Below are 22,953 nucleotides of genomic sequence, written 5' to 3' on the forward strand. Positions count from 1 at the left end.
CAGTCTAATATTCAGAATTTAAAAGCAGAGAATAGTGTAGCTTTGCAGTCATACTTAAAATATATTGAATTTTGGCTGCTGTTTCTTTCCCACAACCATGCAGCAGTCCTTGGAGCCCATATAAATCAGCAGGAAAATAGGATTTTATATACTGAATTTTATTTGGATCACATTCCAATGCTACATTTATTCTGTTTAACAAAGGACATATGCAATTATAACGAATTATAAAACAGCATTTTTTAAAGTTGATATTTGTCAAGTACCTGCCAGGTTCTAGATCTTCCTGAGGGGGTATAAAAATGATAATAATAGAGCTTGTGTGGTCAAGTGTAGATTAAGAGAGTAAGATAGGTATACAGATGCCCAGGATGAAAAATTAATACGTGCTAGGGGCCGTAAGGCAGATTTCAGGGTCATTTGACTTAGAATCAGATGAAAGAATTTTTGGCTTGGGGAAGGTTTCACAGAAGATACGTTACTTGTCATATGTTGTAAAGAGTAGATGGAATTGTGGCTGTTGGAAACGTGAACAGAGGCCATTGCAGGTAGAAGGAATAGCATAAGTGTGGAGGGGTGTATACACACACTTATTGGAGAAAAGCATGTTGTTTGGCAAAGGCACTGAGCAGGAGGAAGGGGAAGGCCCAGACACCAGAAGTTTTTGCATGCCAACTCAGGTGTTGAAACTTCCTTTGGTAAGGTATTGGAGCACAGCTTGATGATGTGATGTTATGTTGATGTGTCTGGAATCTCTATGTTGCTTAGATTGGAAATGTCGGAGACCATAGATTAGGTCCCACCATTAGGCTGTTGCAGTGATCTTAGGGAAGGTAGCACTTAGAACATGGGAGAAGGAATGGAAATGAGAGGATGGGAACATGTGACAATGGCTGGTCTGGAAAGCAGATGAACCAGGGTCGGTGGGGGAATAAAGGTCAAAAATGACTGTCATTCTAGATCGTGTGTCCAGTAAATAAATGTTTAAGTGAAGACTTGGGGCTTAAGTGACAAAGAGTAAATAAAAAGAAGAAAATCAAGAATTTATTTGAAACCCTGGCTGGGTAGCTCAGTTGGCTGGACCATCGTCCTGATGCACCAGGGTTGTGGGTTTGATCCCCGGCCAGGGTACATATGGGAATCAACTGGTGGGCACATGAATGAGTGGAACAGCAAGTTGATGGTTCTCTCTCTCTTTCCCTCCCTTTCTCTCTAAAGTCAATAGAAAATTTAAAAATAATAATAAAGATCCTTGTTATAAAAAAAAAGGAGTTACATGAGGATGATAGGATTATTTCTATTTTAGATTACTGAGTCTGAGCTGCTGGCGGGACATATATATTGAAATGTCCTTAGAGAGCTGAAGGGTCCAAAGATTTGCCCTCTGCAGCTGCCTGTTTGGGATATTGATTTAAGCTGTTTATTGAGATGACTCGGAGCCTTCCACCCTTCCCCCTTTTTCTGCTTAAGAGATTCAGACAGAGAAACCTGCTTCAGGAAGGCGATCTTAGGATGGATGCTGCCTCAGCCTCATTTGAATTAAGCATGGTAAACAAGAGGGTATCAGGCAGGGACCTGTTGGCTGAATACCTCCTGTGTCCCATTGTTTCTGAGTCACCTAGCAAGAATTTACCTGCCATGATGTTTCCCTCTTTGTTAACTACCTATAAATTGCCATTCTCACTCCTTAGATCTAACACCCCATCATGCCACCCATTGTGCCTCACTGTCTTCAGAATTTTTGGAATTTTCATGCCTATGTGGAGTCCCTGTACACATGGATTAGTACTTTCATTCTCTCTCTGTTCATTTGATTATTAGCCTAGCCAGAAATTAGAAGGCGGGAGGAAAAGTATTAATTATTTTTAATCCTCGCTGAGCAAATGTTGCAGAAATGGGACTTAGAAGAAAGTTGAATGTGATGACATAGGGAGGAAACATGGTAGGAAAGGACAAGGGACAACAGCCTTGGATATTAGTGCCTGAGATTTAGAAGAGGATAATTTAGAGGATCTGCCAGGAAAACAGGATAGAGGTTAAGAGGCAGAGAATTTTTCAACTTATGGAAACAGCAAGGAGAAAAGAGTACTATATGCCAGTGATGTTGGGAAATGAAGAGATGTGAAGAACGTGAGTATTGAGAAAGGACCATTGAGTTGCGTTTTGAAGGACAGTTTTATTGGTGGGTAAGATTGTAAGAGAACGGAGAGGAGATAAGGCTTGAGTATTGGGTGATGGAAGGAAAGGGAAAGGTAGACCAGTAGCCTGAGCACTAGTGGGCCATGGGAAGGATCCCTTTTTTAGGTTGGGGAAATGAAACTTTTTTTGTGTCAGTAAAGAAGGAGCTGGCAAAGGGGAAAAGGTGAATATGGACTTGGGGAGGGAGAATGGGATGGAGCAAGGAGACCTAATCTCGAAGGCGCTTCCCAATCAGACTTGTTGCAGAAATGGAAATACCCTCTACTCCCTGTCCACGCCTGCAGCCGGTGAGCTGTTGAGCACGTGCAAGGCAGCTGGTGCAGCTGGAGGCTCAACATTCCATTTTAATTTAAATGGCACTCATTACATGGCTAGTGGCTGTCTTTTTGGGTAACACAGACCTGTGTAAGTATACAGTTAATTTAGGAAGGAGGGTTGGAGATTGTGAGAGATAAGGGCTGAGTTCCAGGAAAAGTTTTAGGGAGAGATGCTAATATTGGAAAGAACACATGGTCCCATAGTTTCATTATTTTCCAAAAAATAGGTGGCATTATTTGTGGAGAAGGGTAAGGTAAGGAGCATGAGAAAGATTTTCAGGAGCCACTGTGGGGATTTCTGGTGAGAATCTATGACAGACGACCTGAATCTCAGCAGCCTTCAGAACCCTCAGAAGTGAGGCCACGCATTTGGTTCAACTCTTCACTTTCCTGTCTGGTGACTTTTTTCAGTAGCATTCCCAAACGTGGAGGGAGAGAAAGAAGAAGAGGAGCAGGAGAGCATGTTGAGGGGAAATCTTTGGAAGGTGGGAGCCATGGAAGGCTAGAAAAGTGAATAAATGCTGAGCACAGTTTCTGCATGAATTAAGTACAAACTAAGTGAGATTGAAAGGCTGTGGTAAGGGCTGGAAGTCACTATAGGGGAAGAGCAGATTCTATAGATGTCAGACTGTGGAAAATAAGCAAGATCATTTGTAAGAATTGTAGATTTTGGCCCTGGCTGGGTAGTTCAGTTGGTTAGAGCATCATCCTGATACGCCAAGGTTGGGGGTTCAATCCCTAGTCAGGACACATACAAGAATCAACCATTGAATGCATAAGTAAGTGGGACAACACATGGATGGTTTTTGCTCTTTCTCTTCTCTTTCTAAAACCAATCAATAAAATTTTTAATAGATTTTGAAGGTAATGTTTTCAACACGAAATGCAATTTAAAAAGAAGCATGGGAGATGACGTCAGAGTAATGGCGGGGTAGGAAGCGATACCGATAATCTCCCCCAAAACTCAACAAGATCTTCAACCAGAAACAGAAAAACCTATACTTGGAGCTTCCAGATGCTTCGCAATACACCCAAAGGTATGATTGAGTGAAAAATTGGCTAAATATATAACCAAACCCCGAAGGAAATAGGGAGTAAGAAATGCTCCGCCTTCCTCACTAACCTAAACAGGGCGGCTTTCTCTGGTAACTGTGAATATAGAAACTGAGGCGGGCAAAGGGGGTGAATACAAACAGCCGAACCAGGCTGTGGCACGGAGATCCAAGCCGAGGAAAATCTGATCCTGTGGCAACCCGGGCAATACAAGCTAACACTCGCGCCAAACCCAAACAAAGAAAGACAAGCGGCGCGGCCATTTTACCCGGTCTCCTGGTTGGTGCGCAGTTAGTGGGCGAGAGATTTCTTCCTAGGCCCCGGGAGTCAGTGCCCGTGTTGCCCCACGGAGAGGCAGGGTCAGAGGCCTTTCTGTGGGCCGAGGGCAGAGTCTCTGGGCAGCCCCAGCGCCCTGGGAAAGCCACGCACGGGAGGGAGTGAGAACTGGTTCCAATGGTGGAGATTTTCCTTGCCGAGGGTGTTTCACTCAGAGGGAAAGCGGCCAGCCTCATATCCTGGTTTGCGCGCGCAGATAGGGAGTGAGCGATTCCTCCGAGTGCCTCGGCAGTGCACGCCCGTGTCGTCGCACAGAGGAGCAGAGTCAGGGGCCTTTGTGTGGGCCAAAGCGGAATCTCGGGCCGCCCCAGCGCCTTGCAAAAGCCGCGCACGGGGACGGAGCGAGACTCAATTCCAACGCTGCAACTTTTCCCTGCGGTCGGGGGTTTCACTCAGAGCGTGAGACTGCTGGCCGGATATCCTGGTCTGCGCGCGCAGCCAGTGAGTGAGAGTTTTCTCCAAGCGCCCCAGAAGTGGGCACCCGCTTGTGTTACCGGACAGAGTGGCAGAGCCAGAGGTCTGTGAGTGGGTGGAAAGCCCGCCTGATTATGCTAGCAGCTCTGACTGACTGAGCCTTACCCAGAGCCCTGTGCTGAGTGGAAATAGAGTGGGGAGTTGCCAGCTCTTTGAGCCTCTTACTATCCAGGCAGAGGCAGCAGCAACCCCATAGCTGGATTATCAGGCTACTAATTGAGGAAGGAAAGACTAGGAGAAAGGCTCCAGGAACACGGACTCTCTCACTGTCGGAGCCTATAAATGCTAATAGCCTCGACTGCCAACGAGACTAAAGCACAATACATGACATTGCCATAGAGACTTATCAACTGCAAACCTCCACCTGAGCGTGGCAAAGGGGCAAAACCCGGGGTACAGAGTCACCGAACAGGAAGAGGGAGAGAAAAGAAAAAGCAAGAAGATAACCTCTCAAAATCAAGAATAATCTGCAGACTTTATAACCTATCCCATTTTATTATATTTGTTCGTTTGTTTCTCTTATCTTCATTCTTGATACTTTTTTTTTTTTCCTCCTCCAATTTGGCCGATTAACTCTCTACCGGTCTTACTCTCTCCTCTCCTTGAACTACACTACCCATAAGTGTTACATCTCCCATTATCTTTTCTCTTCTCTTCCTTTCTCTCTATGAGGGTTGCACTCCAAAACCCTTAACTCTCTCTCTCTCTCTCTCCTTTCTTTTTTCTTCTTTTAGTGGTTCCCTCTTTTTTTTTTTCTCTCTCTCTCTTTCTTTTCTCCCTCTATATTAGTTTCTTCCTTTTTCCTTTACATCTCCTCTCATTCAAACCTCAATAACAAACAAATTATCTTATCTGGGACTCAAACTTATGTTTGTGGCATTTTGGGGGGTTTTTACTTCACCTTTTTAACTCACTAGCAGTGCTCCCATCCCTGGCTCTCCATATTATCTAGTTCTTGTTCCACTAAATACAATAGTAATTTTTTAATTTGTCCCCCCATTTTTCCGTTTTCCTCTTAATCCTCTCATCATAACTCTTAGACAACCAACACCTAAAAGCAAATCATTTTATTCTTGACCCAAATTTTTTCCTTATTTGCTTTTTGTGGGTCCATATGCTCTTTTTTTTCTTTTTTCTTTCTTTTTTTTTTTTTTTTTTGCCCCTTTATTACTTTTCCCCAATTCAGGCCCTCCATCACAGGCATTGTTTGTTATAATTCACAGTCCACCACAAAATTTTCTCAAGAAAGAGGGGAGAGGAGAGGAGAGGAAAAAAGGAGGGGGGGAATAATTTCCTTTTTTTTTTTTTTTTTTTAAATTTTTATTTTATTTTATTTTTCTTTATTTCATTATTAATTTTTTTTTTAAAAAAACAACTCTTTTCGATTTTTTTAATTATTTTTTTAAACTTTTTATTCTTTATTAAATCTCATTAATACTATCAACAAAACCACCCTCAGATGCCATTAAGGAAGAGAAAATCGAATATCATGGATACAAAAGAAAGAGAGGTAACACAGCTAGATGAGGAAAAATCTATGGAGAAAAAATTTAATATATTGGAAACCTTGGAGCTAAATGACAGAGAATTCAAGATAGAAATCCTAAAAATCCTCCGAGATATACAAGAAAACACAGAAAGGCAATTTAGGGAGCTCAGAAAACAACTCAATGAACACAAAGAATATATGTCCAAGGAAATTGAAACTATACAAACAAATCAAACAGAGATGAAAAACTCAATTCACGAGCTGAAAAACGAAGTAACAAGCTTAGCTAATAGAACAGGTCAGATAGAAGAGAGGATTAGTGAAATAGAAGACAAGCAACTTGAGGCACAACAGAGAGAAGAAGAAAGAGACTCAAAAATTAAAAAAAATGAGATAGCCCTACAAGAATTATCTGACTCCATCAAAAAGAATAACATAAGAATAATAGGTATATCAGAGGGAGAAGAGAGAGAAAATGGAATGGAGAACATACTCAAACAAATAATAGATGAGAACTTCCCAAGCCTGTGGAAAGAACTAAAGCCTCAAGTTCAAGAAGCAAACAGAACTCCAAGTTTTCTTAACCCCAACAAACCTACTCCAAGGCATATCATAATGAAATTGACACAAACCAACAGCAAAGAAAAAATTCTCAAGGCAGCCAGGGAAAAGAAGAATACAACATATAAAGGAAGGCCCATTAGATTATCATCAGATTTCTCAGCAGAAACTCTACAAGCTAGAAGAGAGTGGACCCCAATATTTAAAGTCCTGAAAGAGAGGAACTTTCAGCCACGAATACTATACCCATCAAAGCTATCCTTCAAATATGAAGGAGAAATAAAAACATTCACAGATACAGAAAAGATGAGGGAATTTATCATCAGAAAACCCCCACTCCAGGAATTACTAAAGGGGGTTCTCCAATCAGATACAAAGAACAAAAAAAAACAGAGCCACAAGTAAAAGCTCCAAGAAGAACACAATAAAACCAAATTTAAATTGTGACAACAACAAAAAGAAAGGGGGGGAGAAGATGGAGATTAACAGTAGCAAAGGACGATGGAGTGCAAAAGTACTCACAAAATAGTTCGCTACAATGAACAGGGTAGGGACCCTTTTCATTACTCAAAGGTAACCACCATTGAAAAAACCACCACAGAAGCACATGAGATAAAAAAGATAGCAACAGAGGAAAGATGTATGGAATACAACCAAATAAAAACAAAAGATAGAAAAACAAAAGAGAAGGATCAAACAAGACACAAAACTAACAGAAAGCAAGATATAAAATGGCAATAGGGAACTCACAAGTATCAATAATTACACTAAATGTAAACGGATTAAACTCACCAATAAAAAGGCACAGAGTAGCAGAATGGATTAAAAAAGAAAATCCAACTGTATGCTGCCTACAGGAAACTCATCTAAGTAACAAGGATAAAAACAAATTCAAAGTGAAAGGCTGGAAAACAATACTCCAAGCAAATAACATCCAAAAAAAAGCAGGTGTAGCAATACTCATATCGGATAATGCTGACTACAAGACAGGAAAAGTACTCAGAGACAAAAATGGCCATTTCATAATGGCTAAGGGGACACTGAATCAAGAAGACATAACAATTCTTAATATATATGCACCAAACCAAGGAGCACCAAAATATATAAGACAGCTACTTATTGATCTTAAAAAGAAGCATGAATTGTCTGTCGGGAGAGAGGAATTTACAAGACTGATGGAGATATTTCCAAAGGGATGGAAAGGAATCCCAGCATCCCATAATTATTTTGTTTTTGCTCCAGTTTGCTTACCATATAGTCGGTCTCCTCTCCAAACTCGTTAACTCAATGTTGAATATATCATCTTTTCTTAGTCCAAATTGGAATTGTAAAAATGGCATTTATTTTATCTGTTTGCAGAGATAGCCAAATTAATAAAAACTGAATTCCGAGTCAGGAGGGACCTGTGAGATCATCTCATCTAATGCAACAGTTTTGTAACTAAATGGCTATAACCTCTGGATTAAGGGACTAGTTCAAGGTTACAGCACTCGTAAGTGGCATGAGAGTGGGCTTCAGGGGTCCATGGATTCTCGAGCAGCATCATGTTCTGGGCCAAAGTCTTTACTGCATACCCAACAATTTGTATTCCAGAAACAATGACGTCCCACATAGAAGAACATCACCTGCAAAGCTTGCCTATGATTACTTTCTCTAAACTTGTACTTTCAAAGGGCTAAACTACTGACTTGACCATACTGAGAGGATCATCTTGCCGAGTTTTAAGGGACTCTCCTGTCTTTCTTAGACCACAGTTTACTCATTCATAACTGTTTTGACACTTGATACACAACACATAAAGATTAATAGGTGGGACTTCTAAATGTTAATACATATAGCAAAACCTCAAGTTACATTTTGGACTAAATTCAGATGTGAAAGAGTTTGTTAATCAGCAGGTGGGTTTTTTGTTTTATTTCATTTCAGATTTTGAAAAGTACCAAGTGTTGTATCTCTCCTGCTAGGTCTTGTCACTCTTTTTCGCTCCCTTATTTTCTTTCTAATAACAAAGAAAGAGATACCACCTGACCTGTGGTGGCACAGTGGATTAAAGTATAGATCTGGCACGCTGAGGTTGCCTGTTCAAAACCCTGGGCTTGCCGGTCAAGGCACATATTGGAGTTGATGCTTTCTGCTCCTCCCTTGCTCTTCTCTCTCTCTCTTTTTCTCCTCTCTAAAATGAATAAAAGAAAGAAAGAAAAAAGAAAGGAAGGAAGGGGGGGGAGGGACCTAAATAATGTGATCTAAGAAAAAAGGGGATATTGTTTTTGGAGAACATTAGAACTTTGATAAAGTCACTGGCATCTTCCTTTTCACTCTAAATATTATATTGAGAAATACACTGAAGTGATTGGAAATAATCCTATTATTTATAAAATAATAATGTGTTTCATGTGACAATACCTAAAGTGCACTTTAAATTGTCTATTTTTACACAAACCCAACAGTTTTAAATAATTTGATGAAATGTACAAACCAGTAACCTATCCGAAAAGGTCAATTAGAATTTGCAGAGTTTCTGAGTTGGAGAATTTAGGTCTTTGGTTTCTGGGATACCTGCACTCACTTAGGGGGTTTCTCAAAGTCATTTGTGGGATCAACAGCTCCAGAACCTTGGTGTGTGTGGCTTCCTGGCAAGGACAAACACAATGAAATGAGATTAGCTGCTTTAATAAACCAAACCAAAGTGGTATTCAAATCACCAAAGAATGTTAAATACCTTTGCTTTCATTTTAATTCTCTAATTTCTTTTCGGGACTATTTTAGGTATTATAGCATTTGGCATTCAGACGGCATGACATCAGCATACCCTAGGATTTTAGGGGCTGAATCTTTTCATATATTTACTTGACTAAATGCATCTCCTTTCCCCTCCCTCTCTCTTTCTGTTGTTTATTCTCTAAGATCATCTCTTTTCTACCCTCTATGAGCTCATACATTGTCTTTTTAATACATGGGTTCTCAAAGTGTGGGTCTCCAACCAGTGGCACAGGAACCACCTGGGGACTTCCGGGAAAGCGTGTTCCTCAGGTCCCACCCCGGGCCCTCGGCATCAGAATTTCTGGGGACAACACCCACTTGTCTGCCTTCTAGTGGGTCTCCTAGGAGATTCTGATGCACACTCAAGTTTGAGAACTATCGGTCCAATAGCTAGAAATTTACACCTTCATTTTTTTATTGAGACAGATATGTCCCACATACTATAAAATTCACCATTTTAAAGTGAACAATTCAGTGGAGTTTTTGTGTATTCACAACCATAAAGCAGTCATTCCCCGTCTTCTCTTCCCACCTCCCACCCCTAGTCCCTGGCAACTACTCATACCTTTTGTCTCTGTGGATTTGAATATTCTGGATATTTTGTATAAATAGAATCATACAATATGTGACCCTTTGTGTCTGCCTTTCACTTAGCGTACCATTGTCAAGGTCATCCATGTTGTGGAACATATTGGTGGTTCGTTTTTTCATGGCTGAATCGTATACCATTGTATGGGTAGGCACATTTGGTTTATTCATTCTTCTATTGATGGACATTTGAGTTGTTTCCTTGGCTGTTTTGAATAATGCTGCCATAAACATCTGTGTATACAGTATTTTATGAACATATGTTTTCAATTCTCTTGGGTGTATCCAGTTGATTCTCTTTATTTGTGGTAGTTATGTTTCATAAAGCCTGAGTTGGTAAGGACTGAGTCGTTGCTTCACAGGGAAATACAGGATTAGGTTACTTTGAGTTTCTGGTTACATTTTTGACAACCAGTCAATACATGACCTTGTGTTGTGTGTGGCTCTGTGTAACACATGCCTTTCTCCATAAGGCATATCACAGCCTTCTTATGCTTAGGAAGACTAGAAAGCACCACACATCACACTTTGGGGTCATTTTAAACAGTGAAATTACCAACAAAAAGCACATAATGTGGGGGGAAAGTGTCAGTAAATAAGATGGAGAAAAGAGCACTTATTTACAGTCTAAGAGCCGAAACAGGAAGACAGAGTCACCTGTTCATCCTCACCTGGGCACGTACGCGTGGGAGGATTCAAAGTGCACCACTCTGTGCACGGGCACGTCTGATGACTGCGAAAGCACCGAGAGGATTATTTTGGGGTTATGAGTACATTTGAGCAAATTTGCAACTATAGAATGCACAAGTAATGAAGATCAGCTGTACCTAGGAGTGAAATTGCTGTGTCACACGGTAACTGTATGTTTCACTTTTTGAGGAATTACTAGATGTTTTCTGTACATGCCCACCAATGGTGTAGGAGTGTTCCAATCTCTCCACATACTTGCCAAAACGTGTTCTTTTCTTTCCTTTTCTCTTCCGGTTTAGCTATCATAGTGGATGTGAAGTGGTATCTCATTGTGGCTTTTTTTTTTTTTTGCTTAAAAATTTTTTTTTATTGATTGATTTTAGAGAGAGAGGGAAACATTGATTTGTTGTTGCACTTACTTCTGCATTCATTGGTTGATTCTTGTATGTGCCCTGACTAGGGATCGAACCTGCAACCTTGGTGTATAAGAACGGTGCTCCAACCAACTGAGCTACCCAGCCAGGGCCTCACTGTGGTTTCAACTTGCATTTCCTTAATGATTAATGCTGTTGAGCATCTTTTCATGAGCATATTAGCCATTTATATATTTTCTTTAGCAAAATATTTATTTCAAAACTTTGATTTATTTTACTAGATTGAACTATTGGTCTTTTTACTATTGAATTGTAACTTCATATATACATATTATGGATGCTAGCTATCTTCTTAGATATATGATTTGCAAATATTTTCCCATTCTGTGAGTTGTCTTTTCACTTTCTTAATGTTCTTTGATGTACATGAGCTTTTTATTTTAACGAAGTTCAATTTTATCTACTTTTTTTTCTTTGATTGTTTGTGCTTTTGGTATTATTTTCTTTAATTCTAAAAGTGCTATCTTTATACGATTAATCAGTACAGCCTGTTAAAGAGTTGTTTACATGTTTTTATTAAAGAAGTCACAAAGAGTTAGATTTCTTGGTTTCAGTAAATTATCGCTTAATTGCCAACTGATGTCATATGTAAATTTAGAGCATTTGTTTGCAGGTATTTACAAGGTTTTTTATGTTGTGGTTGTGGCAGCATGCAGGCCACACATTTGTGACACATCAAGTGTCACATTCGTTTAGCAAACTGCTGTTTTTGTTTGGGAAAACTGAAGAGAAGCACTTATAACTTTTAAACAATACTTTCCTCATTAATAAAGAAGATTCTCCCTCTTTGGGAAACTAGGCATTTTCTGCCCTAAAAAGGGGGGGAGGTTCTCAAAAGCCATTTGTGAAAGTACACAAGAATCCCCGGAACTTGGAAATAAACACAGATTGGTGTTTATTTGTGTTAGGTTAAATGCAGTAGTAGCCCCTCATGTCAGAAAACCGAATTTGTGACACTTAAGTTAGTCTAAGAAAGCAAATAATATCAGCTAACATGGCTTTAATCTACTAAGTAACTTTAAATCCAAAAGATCAAAGGAACTTATAACTAAAAACAGTCTTTGGTGCAATTTCTCTGTAGAAGCAGGAAGAGGCTAGAAATTACATGTCACCTTCATATCCTGGCTTGCTGACCTTGTGCTCAGATCATAGTCCCTCTGTGTGCCAGCTGTTACCATTATTAAGACCTTGCCCCTAGGGGTTAAGTACGAGAAAAACTCCTGCCCTATCGCAGAGCAAACACTGCAAGTCCCAGCCCCTAACATGCCTAACTCAAAGCAATCTGCATGTTCTTGTCATTCAGTCTGTCTTGCCGCTCTGGGGAGCCACTCCTGCCGACTGCTGGTTGCCTTCTGTTGTTGGGCTGTGTTCTGCAGCCTGTTAGGACTTTTGCTGTTGGGATTGTTTGCTGACCCAGCTGAGCCAGGGAGTTTTCTTCTTTCAACATTAAGGTAATACCTTTGCTCGTGCTTCTGTCTGGATATGCGAATTTGTTATTTGGGGAGAATTTTGTTCTGTGCTGCTAGATAAATTTAAAATTCCACCTCATAACTTTTTTTATTTTTAGTGTAAGCTTGGAACGGCTTCTCTATGCATTAAAACCTGATGTTTATTTGACTGGTAGTGTAGTATAAGAAGGTAAGGCAAGCTGTTTCTTAGGACGGTTTATTAAAATAGGCTTTCTTTATGAAGTTGGAAGGAAACCTCAGATTTAAAGCAGTTTGCATTTTTTCCTGCTTTGAGGTTTTTCTTTAACCACTATCTAAATCAGAGAATTTTACAAATGTGTGTTTCTTTTATTGCCAATTGGCAGCAAACGAGATGCAGAATTGTAGGGAACACTTGAATCACTTTTGTGAATCAAATATTGTAAGAAAGTAGTAAAATATCAAATTTCATGAAGATAACAACTGGGGAACTAAGCTTCCAAAGCAAATTTTATTCTTATTAGTGTTCATTTTGAATACTCCCCTTGGTATCCAACTTCTAGTTGTATTTGGGTTGATTAAATGTCTCAGGATAGACTGTGTGCATTTCATTGTAACAATGGTAACTACAGTATAATTGCATTTCCTACTTAAAGTAGAAGTCAGACTATACTTGCCATGTTTACTTTTGCTTAAAATGAGAGTGGATGATTTATCTGTGACTGGTAGAAAATTTCAAACTAGTTTAACTGGTGAAATATTTGTGTATCTGACAGTAATATGTACATTTTCAAAAACTAGACAAACATTTCATAAAACTGAGGTATTTCATGCAAATTGTTGCTTGACCATAATGACTTTCTTCAGTGAAAATGCAAGAAACAGAGAACATGTCACAAAATTTGCTAAAATTGTATTTGACAGATATTCCTATTGAAAGAAAAAGAATGAAATACATTTTGTTGTGTTTTTTTTTTCCCACAAGAGGGGTATTGTAGATGATAGTATTTATGATTTTAAAAACTGCCAGTTCCCTTTGATGGCTAGGAAGCTACCAAACTATCTAAATAAGCTCTAAACTTGTATTTCACTTATAGACAGTGGGTTCACTATTTCCCATGGTTTTAGTGTCTGCTGACACATTTCTGCTTTTTAAAATACTCAAGCAGTCTTTTTATTTATTTTAAAATTTTGCATTTCTAAAAAACTATCTTAGACTGCTTTTATTGCCAAAATCTTGAATAGTAGATTATTTTATTGGATGGTACTTCATTTGTAACTTTCTGATTCAGTATAGAAAAATAAGGCAGAGTATTATTTAGTTTCCCTTGCTTCATATAGCTTACATTATTAGACATGAATTACAAAGCTGTGAGCAGGAGCTATTTACGACTGATTATGAAAACAATGTGTAATATTTAAGAATCTGAAATGATTGCCTTATAAAGCAGTTTAGAAAATACATGTGACTGGGTGGAAAAGGTGAAGGGATTAAGCAAGGGAAAGAAAGATCCTAGACACAGACAACAGTGTGGTGATTAAGGGAGGGAAAGGGGGTGGGGGGAGGAAGAAGAGGTGAATGGGGGGATAAATGGCGATGGAAGAAGACTTGGCTTTGGGCGGTGCAGTGTGCAGATGCTGTGTTACATAACAGGACACCTGAAAGCTACGTAATGTTATTAACCAATGTCACTCCAATAAAGTCAACTGGAGAGAAAAAAAGATTCAGCCAATATTTTAATCTAATCCCTATCAGCTTTATAATTTATACAGAGCCAATCAATCAACCCTTTTGGCAACTGTGGGGGATTCTGCTTTTCAGTGTTTTCTGTGTACCAGTTCCTCACCTTTCATTCTAACTGCTTTGCTCTCTGGGGCTGGGTCAGAACACTCTCATTGTACAACTCTTCTCTTATAACAGTATGGGTGATGGAGAGTCTTGGCCCATGGACTATATGAACAGTTCCTATTTCTTTTTAATTGTACTTTCTGATCATATTTTTACCCAGGAAATAGATAAATGAACTGCTTAGCCTGTCAGCCTTTTGGAAAAACAGAAAACAAAGCAAGTGTAGTAAGTTAGAAAAGCGAGACTTGGAAAAGATGGCGTCTTTGTTCTATCTTAACTCCTATTCTTTTATCATTTTAACCTCTATTAAACAGGTCCGCTTATTATAGACACACATATTACATTGCAAGAAAATTATTCACAGGGAACACTGTAGGTGCTTATTATATACTTACTAAATAAGGACGTTCACCTAGTGAACAGAAAAATGTGATCTAGTTACCTTTGCGAGCGAAACAGGAATTCCACACAAATCGTAAATACAATTTCCATTCATCTAATCTGTACAAAAAAGCAAATAGCAGGAATCCCAAGCATTTATCATGCTAATTTAAGAAATAGAATAAGATTTCTGAAGGGTTCTTAACTACCAGGCTCATACTAAGTTAGTTTACTGACTCAATGCAAGTAAGAAAAAGAGTCAAAATTTGATGTGTTCCTAAGCTTAAAATCTCAGAGTCCTCTAAAGTAAGAGGATGTTTCTAATTGTGTTGCATACAGAAACTTTGAGAGCCATTTCCCAAGTGGCTCAGTAGACTGAAGGATACCCTTGAGATGCTATCTGGTGGGTCCTGCAGGGAAGACCCTATCTGGGAAGCTGCCCTGGGAAATCTGACTTGCTCTTTCTCAGACTTCCCCAAACAGCAGGGAGTGGAGCCTGGTGGTATCAGATACTTAACATTTGTGGGAAAAGCTGACATAATACCAAATGTAGCATTAAAAAAAATTCCCTCCCATTTAAGTCAAATGACTTTCAAGTCCTTTATGGTGAATGATCTCAATTTTTGACTTTATGGAAGACAAACATTTTCTCATAGTCTTTTGCCTCTCAGGATGTGGAAAGAGAATTTTCTTAACTTGATTGACCTAAGTGATGTTCTTTTTTGTTTTTGTTTTTCCTTTGAGCTGCTAAGTGTTGAGATTTTGAAATGTGTGAAGTATTAAATATGCATGGTGACTTTAGGCATACTTGTGATCTGTTCACCACCATTAGTTAAGCTTAGTAATATGATCCTGTTTCTGAGGAGGAGCAGTGGTGATACCCATAAGGTTGCTCTCTTGTAAACTTGCCTCGTTTGCGATTTGAGTTGCGCCAAAATAGTTTGAGATGAAATACGATGGGCCTGACGATAGACCTATCACATCTTGAAGGGCCTGTTTATTACCAAAGCAGCTTGTAATTCTTCTTTGGCAGGAATGGGAGGCGGGATAGCAGGTCTGGTGTCTGGAGACTGTCTGATCCCAGAGTTGGAACATTTAAGATGCTTGAAATGCAATCCAACATCTTTTTCTTTTATGTCTTGCTGTGTGTGTGTGTGTGTGTGTGTGTGTGTGTGTGTGTGTGTGTGTGTGTGTGCGCGCGCGCGCGCATGCATGCACAAAATTTTAGGAAACATGCTTTTCTAATAGAGGGCCTTAGGACTTCGTATTTTTGGAAATTGGCAGGGGTAGAGGATATAATTTTTCTTTAGGGTTAAATAAACTCATTAGGCAAATTGGCTATATCCTAAACTTTATTCAAATGATTGATATGTAATTGAGGCTATGTGACAGCTTGTTTATAGTTCTACAACATTGTTCCACATGGATTCTGCACTGTTGTCTCTCAAATTTAAGTCTTATTAAGGGTTTCTCTTTGCTGCACCATTGTCCCCACTGTTATAACTTCAAAAGTACTGGAGATGAAACCTCTTCATTATAATCAGAAAAACAAAAACAAAAAGTGAAGATAATCCAAATACTACAAAGCATATCAAACATGAAACAATACCAGGTTCAATTTTTCAAAATACACAGCAATAGTCTTCATTTCAAACAATAATTTTTAGAAGGTGAATATTTTGAGTGGCAGTTGTTTGCTCTAATGAATTGATCAGCATTCATTTTGCAAACTATAAATCATTGGTTCTCAACTCTAGCTGCACATCATCTGGGGAGCATTTTTTTAAAAATGGTAATGCTCACACCCATTACAATATGAATTAAATTATTATCCCAGGGGCAAGGCTGTGTGTCTGTAATTATTTATTTATTTATTACTGGCATGATTATAATGTGGAAAGAACTGAGACTGCTGTGATAGACTTGTAACTTTGTGAATATTTATTATGTTGACTGCGTTTCCTTCTAGATTTGCAGCAGATTGTAAATTAATGTCTTGGCTGGTTCTTGGGTTCATTAACAACTCATCAGAGGGCTTTCTAGAATTATTTTGAATGACTATTGATAGACATTTTTTATTGTAATAAACTCCTCTAGTTTTATTTTGTATATTCTTTTAAAAATGTTTTTTATTGATTGATTTCAGAGAGAAGGTGAGAGAGAGATAGAAACATCAATCTGTTTTCATATGTGCCCTGTCTAGGGCTCGAACTGGCAACCTTTATTTATCAGGACGATGCTCTAACCAACCCAGCTACCTGACCAGGGTTGTATATTCTTAATTATACAAATGAACATGAGTCTCCAGACTTAGGATTCAGTAGAAATTAGTTCAGCTTAATAGGATGCCTAGAACAGAATAGTGTAAGTAGAATTTAAGTTCATCTGAAATAGAAACTCAAAGAAATAAGAAGCCTCCCCAACCCCTTCTCTCTCTCCATCAAGAACGCTGATGTTTATGGGTGTAGGTCTTATAAGTGTATGGAGAAGTGGTGAAGAATATCATTATCTGTGGAATGATAAAGGAAGATAGTGATAGTGTTTATGCTAAAAAGAGGTGTTCTTATCTCAGACTGTAAAAGATAAGCTTTATTTATATATTTTTTTATTTATATTTTTCTCCCCACATAGACCTGTTACCAGAAGCACATTGGACAGAAAATCAATGAGAAATGAGATTCATATTTCCACAGCCCTGAAATGCCTATTGCACAGGCCCACAGGTATAACAGTCTCTGCTTTGATGACCTAAGGCATGGTTGGCAGGAAGAATGCTTCCTAAAATCAGGGTCTTCAGATTTGCTATGGCCCATACCTTCCTAAGGTTATTTAACATTTTTTTTTAATTTTTAATTTTCTTCCTCCTTCTCCAAGTGAGAGGAGAGGATATGATAGAGAGACAGACTCCTGCATGCACCCCAACCAGAGTCCACCCAGCAACCTCTGCCTGGGGCTGATGCTTTGCTTATCTGGGGCCATGCTCACAACTGAGCTATTTTTAGTGCCCGAGGTGAAGGCTTCACAGAGCCATCCTCAGCACCCAGGCTGATGTGCTTGAACCAATCGAGCCATGGCTGTGGGAAAGGAAGGAGAGGAGGAGTGGGGAAGCAGATGGTCACTCCTGTGTGCCCTGACCCAGACTCAAACCCAGGACAACCACAGCCCGGGCCGACGCTCTACCACTGAGCCACTGGCCAGGGCCAACTTTTGTTTTTGATGTTGTTGCAGATCTGGGTGGGGACACTTTATCTGTCAATTTTGATTTTTTTATGTCTCATTAAGTTCCTTCTAAATATTATGAACATTTTTTTGTAATAATGAAACATGAAACATTTACAGTTTATCTTTATTGATGCCTTTATCAATATGTATCTTATATTAAATGAGGTTATATAAAAGCATTAGGTATATTTCTATTTTCAAAGATGTTATAAGTTTAACCTACCTTCTTGATAATTAAATTTAATAGGAAAACAGTAAGTTTTCATTGTAAAAGAATAGTAATTGTTATTTTCTAAAATATTTTTTGCTTTTTCATGGTGTGATAGAAAGCATACTAATACCTAGAAGGTTCTTATGAAATGTATAACCGCGTCTTTGGGAAAATGGCTTCTAATGCATTGTGATTTATGCTTAAAAGCATTAGTAACCATAATACCTTATTTTTGTGTAGTTCTTTGTAACATATAAAATGTTTATAGGTGATTAAGTAAAGATATTTATGTGTTCTTATTGAAGGAGAGTTTAATGTAGAAAGTTCATGAACTCGAAGAAAAATAAGAAAACTTAATGTGTCTCAGAAGAGGAGAAGATATTTATTTACCATCGTTCTTTTCAGTTCCTCAAAAGTGCCTAATTCTTTGATTAAAGATACAGATTTGTTGTTGGGTCACAATTACATCATTTCGGAATAGTCTAAATGCTACAGGACTGTGAAGGCCCATCCATTGCCTTGCTTTTCTGATCTGCATAATGTGACAATTGGGTGGATGACACCTCTTCTTAATTCAGTGAAATGTCTCTCTCTTAAATGCTGGATTGCATCTTTTAAAACTATAATGGGAAATCTTGAATTCAGAGGCTATTTTTCACATGGATCTTTAGAGTGAATTTTATATCAGTAGCCTCTCATAGTCCAATAAAAACTAGTTGAACTTGGCAATGCCATGGAAGCATCTTGAGGTCGTGGAACAGCCTCACTTTTCGAGACATAACTGGTCTGAGATAGAAATGCAATCGTGTGATTTGGATAAATTATACTTTAATATTTTGGACCCTTGGTTTACTCTATAGTGGTTTCACAATATCTTCATAGAGGTATTATAAATAAAGTGTTTCTCAGAGTGAGATATTTAAAAAAGCATTTTTAGTAGTTCTTGGACGGCGAAAATATTCCTCGAGACAAAACCTGGTTGATGTCCTTTTAGCAGGTGTCTTTAATAGCCCCATGACAGAAAATGCCTAAAATACAATTCTTTGTCAGTTTCCCTGATGCACATAGAGAAGCTATTTATTCTCTGGCTATGGCACTAAGTGTTAATAAGTCAGCTTAGTACCAGTGATCAGAAATGAGATAATCATTTTAGGCTAAGCATCAAGCAGTTTAAGAGGAACTGTTTTATATTAAAATGGGTTTGGTAAATAGCGGGCATCATACTCCCCAGACTGCATGTGAACAAAAAACTTCAGGTATCTTTATAGCCCCATCTTCTACCATGTACAACCACCTGAGAGAAAAAAATCATCTCATCCAGTTAACTGGGCCAGCTGCTTCCATCTATGTATGTATTACACTAAAATGATTTAAGATTTCATTGGTTGTTTTCCTATGCACACAACAGTTTGAGTCATAAAATAAGTCAGGATTGAACCTGGTTATCATTTAGAACCTCTGTTGTTAAAATCTGTTACTTTTCTCTGTTGTAATCTGAAAATGGGCCTCTTTTCTCCATCACGTGTTGTCCTCCCGCCCCCTTTGTTTCATCCATTCTGCTTTAATTGTGTGTCATTCTGCCATGACTTAGGCCTGATTTCCTTGTTGCCTTGCTGCCTAGTTTGTGGTTGAGCCTTGTGTTCCAGGGACCAGCAGCGTGGCCATGCTGTTGGCAGCTTGTCACCCCCTCTCTAGGTGGATTATATGAGAATCTGCATTTTAACAATGCCCCAAGTGGTCCTTAATGTTTGAGAAGTACTGGGTTAGTGTGTTCTGTCTTATCTGGTGAAATTGTACTATTGGGAGCATTGCTCTATGAAAAAGCTGACTGGCTACAACCCCTTTTTGGGGGTCCAGTCTTGCCATTTATTAAGTCGGGTGCTATGAACCTGATGAAGCAAAGGGTTACTGCAGAATACATCATCTGAGCTTATAAATGTGGTTTAGCAGAAAGCTCTCCAAACCTTGGCATCAGACTTTCTAGCCTTACCATTTCAGACTGTGTCTCAGGTGTTTTGTTGCAAAATGGAACGGTAATGCCTGCCACACCTGTTTTTCTGAGAGCCATTAGGAGGATCAACTCTAGAGAGCTCACGCATGTAAAAGTGTTCGGAAATACCAAAGAGGTGTACCATTGTGACTGTTGATGGGGATGAAGTTCCTTCGGGCTAGATGAGCCCTGTGTTGTTAAGGACAGTGATGGCTTTGCTACATGGTTACTGTAGTAATTGGAACAGGTCTGTGTAGCCTCTTCAACATTGCATTTAGATTTTAACTTGACAGTTTTCTGGCCACACCAGTTCTGACTTGCAATTTCAAGTAGTCACAATGAGGTTTTCATAACACTCTTTGTTAGATGTTGAGTTACCTAAACAGTTTGCATCCTTTGGGAAAATTGTGTGTCACTAGCATATTTTGGTATGGAATATGTTGACAAAATTTCCATAATTCAAACAGACCCTACTAGGATTATATGACAGCATTTTCAGTGAGATACTACTTTTTATCTTCAAAGCTTGGGAATTTCCTTATATCTTAGAGTTGCTAAGTTTCCTGAGTCCCAAACGAGAGCTGGCTGGATGTACTGTATTTTTTGCTCCATAAGACACACTTGACCATGAGACACACCTACGGTTTTAAGGAGAAAAATAAGAAAAAAATATTCTGAACCAAATGGTGTGTGAAAATATTTAATAAAACACTGTATTTTTCGCTCCATAAGATGCACGGGAATTTCCCCCTCCACTTTTTTTTGGGGGGGGGGAGTGTGGCTTATGGAGAGAAAAATATGATAATTGTTTGACCCTTCTTTTTTTTTTTTTTTTTTTTTTTTTTTTGGTTTTTTTTTTTTTTTTTAATAATAAATTTTTATTAATGGTAATGGGATGACATTAATAAATCAGGGTACATATATTCAAAGAAAACATGTCTAGGTTATTTTGTCATTAAATTATGTTGCAAACCCCTCGCCCAAAGTCAGACTGTCCTCCGCTACCCTCTATCTAGTTCTCTGTGCCCCTCCCCCTCCCCCTAACTCTCTCCCTCCCTCCCTCCCATGTCCTCCCTCCCCCCACCCTTGGTAACCACCACACTCTTGTCCATGTCTCTTAGTCTCATTTTTATGTTCCACCAATGTATGGAACCATGTAGTTCTTGTTTTTTTCTGATTTACTTATTTCACTCCTTATAATGTTATCAAGATCCCACCATTTTGCTGTAAATGATCTGATGTCATCATTTCTTATGGCTGAGTAGTATTCCATAGTGTATATGTGCCACATCTTCTTTATCTAGTCTTCTATTGAAGGGCTTTTTGGTTGTTTCCATGTCTTGGCCACTGTGAACAGTGCTGCAATGAACATGGGGCTACATGTGTCTTCACGTATCAATGTTTCTGAGGTTTTGGGGTATATACCCAGTAGAGGGATTGCTGGGTCATAAGGTAGTTCTATTTGCAGTTTTTTGAGGAACCACCATACTTTCCTCCATAATGGTTGTACTACTTTACATTCCCACCAACAGTGAATGAGGGTTCCTTTTTCTCCACAGCCTCTCCAACATTTGCTATTACCCGTCTTGTTGATAATAGCTAATCTAACAGGAGTGAGGTGGTATCTCATTGTAGTTTTGATTTGCATTTCTCTAATAACTAATGAAGCTGAGCATCTTTTCATATATCTGTTGGCCATTTGTATCTCTTCCTGGGAGAAGTGTCTGTTCATGTCCTCTTCCCATTTTTTTATTGGATTGTTTGTTTGTTTGTTGTTGAGTTTTATGAGTTCTTTGTAAATTTTGGAAATTAGGCCCTTATCTGAGCTGTTGTTTGAAAATATCATTTCCCATTTAGTTGGCTGTCTGTTTATTTTGATATCAGTTTCTCTTGCTGAGCAGAAACTTTTTATTCTGATGTAGTCCCATTCATTTATCTTTGCCTTCACTTCTCTTGCCATTGGAGTCAAGTTCATAAAATGTTCTTTAAAACCCAGGTCCATGAGTTTAGTACCTATGTCTTCTTCTATGTACTTTATTGTTTCAGGTCTTATATTTAGGTCTTTGATCCATTTTGAATTAATTTTAGTACACAGGGACAGGCTGTAGTCGAGTTTCATTCTTTTGCATGTGGCTTTCCAGTTTTCCCAACACCATTTGTTGAAGACGCTTTCTTTTCTTCATTGTGTGTTGTTGGCCCCTTTATCAAAGATTATTTGACCATATATATGTGGTTTTATTTCTGGGCTTTCTATTCTGTTCCATTGGTCTGAGTGTCTATTTTTCTGCCAATACCATGCTGTTTTGATTATCGTGGCCCTATAATATAGTTTAAAGTCAGGTATTGTAATGCCCCCAGCTTCATTCTTTTTCCTTAGGATTGTTTTTGCTATTCGGGGTTTTTTATAGTTCCATATAAATCTGATGATTTTTTGTTCCATTTCTTTAAAAAATCTCATAGGGATTTTGATGGGAATTGCATTAAATTTGTATATTGCTTTGGGTAATATGGCCATTTTGATTATTGACCCTTCTAATCACATGAACTCTGATGACTTTTCTCTGTACAATTCAATGTGATTGAAATGTGTCATGTTTCTTCTCTGTGGTGTCTGCTTAATGCTTACGGAATGGAACTGGTCATGGGTATTTTGGTTTATGGATAGATAGCTTTGGTCCAACAAATTATAATTATGTTTCCAAAAATTTGGAAGCTATAAGATATATTTTTGCATATATATTTATTTTTCTGAATAGTTTGTATTTATCTTTTCTTTCTCCTTAGCCCCTTTTTCATTTCCTGCTTTCTCCAACTATATGATATATTGTGTAGGGTGTTATTGTAAGAGAGTGGATATATCGCAGAAGATAAACAATTTAAAATGCAGCCAGTGAATAGGTGTGTCTAGTTATCCTTTAAGCTAAAAAATAAGTTTGTTTCTGTTTTTATATATTAATACTAATTACCTTTTG

General features: G+C 38.5%; 1 protein-coding gene across 9 annotated transcripts in view; it reads left to right on the forward strand.

Moving 5' to 3' along the window:
- Positions 1–22,953, forward strand: part of DISP1 (dispatched RND transporter family member 1) — a 208,785-nt gene that overhangs the window by 128,627 nt on the left and 57,205 nt on the right. For 3 of the 9 annotated variants that reach the window (XM_066380663.1, XM_066380705.1, XM_066380688.1), the window contains exon 2: positions 17,190–17,281. The exons of 3 other annotated variants lie outside the window; for them this stretch is intronic. The gene's annotated coding sequence lies outside the window, so the exon portion shown is untranslated. Of the gene's footprint in view, positions 1–12,204; positions 12,353–17,189; positions 17,282–22,953 lie in introns of all 9 variants that reach the window. 3 more of the 9 variants (XM_066380681.1, XM_066380714.1, XM_066380673.1) reach the window with 2 other exon arrangements.

This window comes from Saccopteryx leptura, chromosome 1, assembly GCF_036850995.1.
Source record: "Saccopteryx leptura isolate mSacLep1 chromosome 1, mSacLep1_pri_phased_curated, whole genome shotgun sequence".
Classification (NCBI taxonomy): domain Eukaryota; kingdom Metazoa; phylum Chordata; class Mammalia; order Chiroptera; family Emballonuridae; genus Saccopteryx; species Saccopteryx leptura.